Source organism: Hipposideros armiger, unplaced genomic scaffold, assembly GCF_001890085.2.
Source record: "Hipposideros armiger isolate ML-2016 unplaced genomic scaffold, ASM189008v1 scaffold_2, whole genome shotgun sequence".
NCBI classification, from domain to species: Eukaryota; Metazoa; Chordata; class Mammalia; order Chiroptera; family Hipposideridae; genus Hipposideros; species Hipposideros armiger.
This window is the reverse complement of record NW_017731352.1, coordinates 1,383,256-1,385,859: the sequence shown is the minus strand read 5'-3', so window position 1 is coordinate 1,385,859 and position 2,604 is coordinate 1,383,256. Positions and strand designations below refer to the sequence as shown.

At 40.6% G+C, this 2,604-nt stretch overlaps 1 pseudogene; it reads left to right on the top strand.

Moving 5' to 3' along the window:
• Positions 1–952: 952 nt before the first annotated feature.
• On the top strand, positions 953–2,389 carry LOC109379342 (uridine 5'-monophosphate synthase pseudogene; annotated as a pseudogene).
• The last annotated feature ends 215 nt before the right edge of the window (positions 2,390–2,604 follow it).

Below are 2,604 nucleotides of genomic sequence, written 5' to 3'. Positions count from 1 at the left end.
CTGACACGAAAGCAGGAGTCGGTAAGCTGGTTCTACAAAGGGCCGCTATTAATACTTTAGGCTTTGAGGGCCCCATTTAATCTCTGGGTGACTGTCAAATATTCTCATGACTGTTGTCATTTAACAAATCCTTGAGAATATAAAAACCATTCTTAGTTCAAGAGCCTTATTAAAAACTGGTCACTGGCCAGATATGGCCTGAGGGCTCTGGTGTTGAGCACACACTCTAAGGAAGACAGTTTGGATTGTATCTCTACTGAGCATGACAGATGTTCACTGTGCTTTTAAGAATAACACAATCTCCAGGTTGAGAAAGCCTTTGAGCATCACCTTAAGCAAATGGCTTATATTGTAGATAAGGTGGCTAAGGCTCAGTAAAGTAGAGTCAACTAAATAATCCAGGTTTATCTTTTTGTGAAGATAAAAGTTAGCATTTTAGCTGATGATTTGGATGAAGAGCTTATTGAAAGGAAAACTTTGCAGGAGAACAAAAGAGGGTAATTTGCTGTATTCATTGGTAGAATTAATAGTAGTAGTATAACCATGCAAGTTATGCCAGCCTCCTTAGTAGTGAATAGCTCAAAGTTGACTATAAAATGTGTTAACCATTTGAAGGGAATAAAGATTAAGAGTGGTACCACGGAAGAAAAATATCAGGCAAAACAAAAGTTACAAGGTGAAAAAGGAAAACATTTGAAAGATTGGGTATTGTCAACAGCATAGACTTTGTAAGTTTAATAGATATGAAAACATATATAAAGAAAAGATTTAGTAGATTTGGATACATACAAATAAAAACTTATGGACATTGAAAAAAAAACAAACAGAAATAAAATGAAGGAAATTATTTGCAGTACATACATCAAAGGATTATTATTATAAATACATAAATGATCAAAGACATTAAAGAAGAAAGAAATAGGCATTTGGAGCGAATGTGGAGCGCTCGGCCATGGTGGCCACTGATACAGTTTTGGGGTCATTGGTAATGGTTCTGTAGGACCTGCAGGCTTTCAAATTTGGGAACTTCATGCTGAAGAGCGGACTGTCTTCTGCAGTCTGCATCGTGTCTCCACCACATCTGAATCAGGTTGCAGAAATTTTATTCCAAACTGCCCAAAATGCAGGGATCAATTTTTGACATGGTGTGTGGAGTACCTTATACATCTTTACCATTGGCTACCATTATCTGTTCAACCCACTAAATTCCAATGCATATTAGAAGAAAAGAAACAAAGGATTATGGTACTAAGTGTCTTGTAGAGGGGCTGTGAATCGAAGAGAAACCTGCTTGATCATCGAAGATGTCATCACTAGTGGATCTCGTGTTTCGTAAATGGTTGAGGTTCTTCAGAAGGAGGGCCTAAAGGTCACTGAGGCCACAGTGCTGCTGGACAGCACAGACAAGGTGCAGGCACATGGGATTTGTCTCCACTCAGTGTGTACCTTGTCCAAAATGCTGGAGATTCTTGAGCAACAGAAAAAAAACTGATGCTGAGATGGTCAAGAGAGTGAAGAGATTTATTCAGGAGAATGTTTTTGTGGCAGCTGATCATAATGGTTCTCTGCCTTCTGTAAAGAATGCACCCAAAGAACTCTCTCAGCTTTGGTTGCATGTGCAGAGCTACCCAGGATCCACCCAGTTGCATGGAAGCTTCTCTGGCTTATGCAAAAGACACCAATCTGTGTGTGTCTGCAGATGTTTCAGACTCCAGAGAGCTGTTGTAGCTCGTAGATGCTTTAGGACCCAGCATCTGCGTGCTCAAGACTCATGTCGATAGTTTGAATGATTTTACTCTGGATGTGATGGAGGACTTAACACCTCTGGCAAAATGCCATGAGTTCTTAATATTTAAAGACAGGAAATTTACAGATATAGGAAAGACAGGAAATTTGCAGATATAGGAAACACACTATAAAAGCAGTATGAAGGTGATGCCTTTAAATTAGCTGCCTGGGCACATGTAGTCCTTGCTCATGTGCTGCCCGGCTCAGGAGTGGTGAAGGGCTGCAAGCAGTAGGCCACCTCTGTACCGGTGATGCCTGCTTTTTTGCAGAAATGAGCTCCATGGGATCCTTGGCCACTGGAAAGGAAGGCAGTGGTTAGAATGGTCAAGGCACATTTGGAGTTTGTGATTGGCTTTATTTCTGGCTCCTGTGCAAGCATGAAACCAGAATTTCTTCATTGACTCCTCCAGGAGTTCAGTTAGAAGCAGAAGGGGATAATCTCGGCCAACAGTACAATAACCCACAAGAAATTATTGGCAAACGAGTTTCTGATATCATCATTGTAAGCCAGGGCATAATAACATCTGCTAAAAATCTGCTATCAGCTGAGATGTACAGAAAAGCTGCCTGGAAAGCTTATTTGAGTCGACTTGGCATTTGAGTGTCTCGGATACATTCTGTGAAGGCCTTGGAGGTCCATGGCCTCCTGACAAGCACTGGCTGGAGGTAATAAGCAGTCTTTACTACTGCTTGGATTCTACCAGGGGTTGTGTGTTGGAATGACTTCTAGAATTATCACAGTGTTTAGGAAATATTGGACAGCTTGTAATCACTGCATTATCACTATCATAAATTCATGTTGAAGAATTCTTTTAG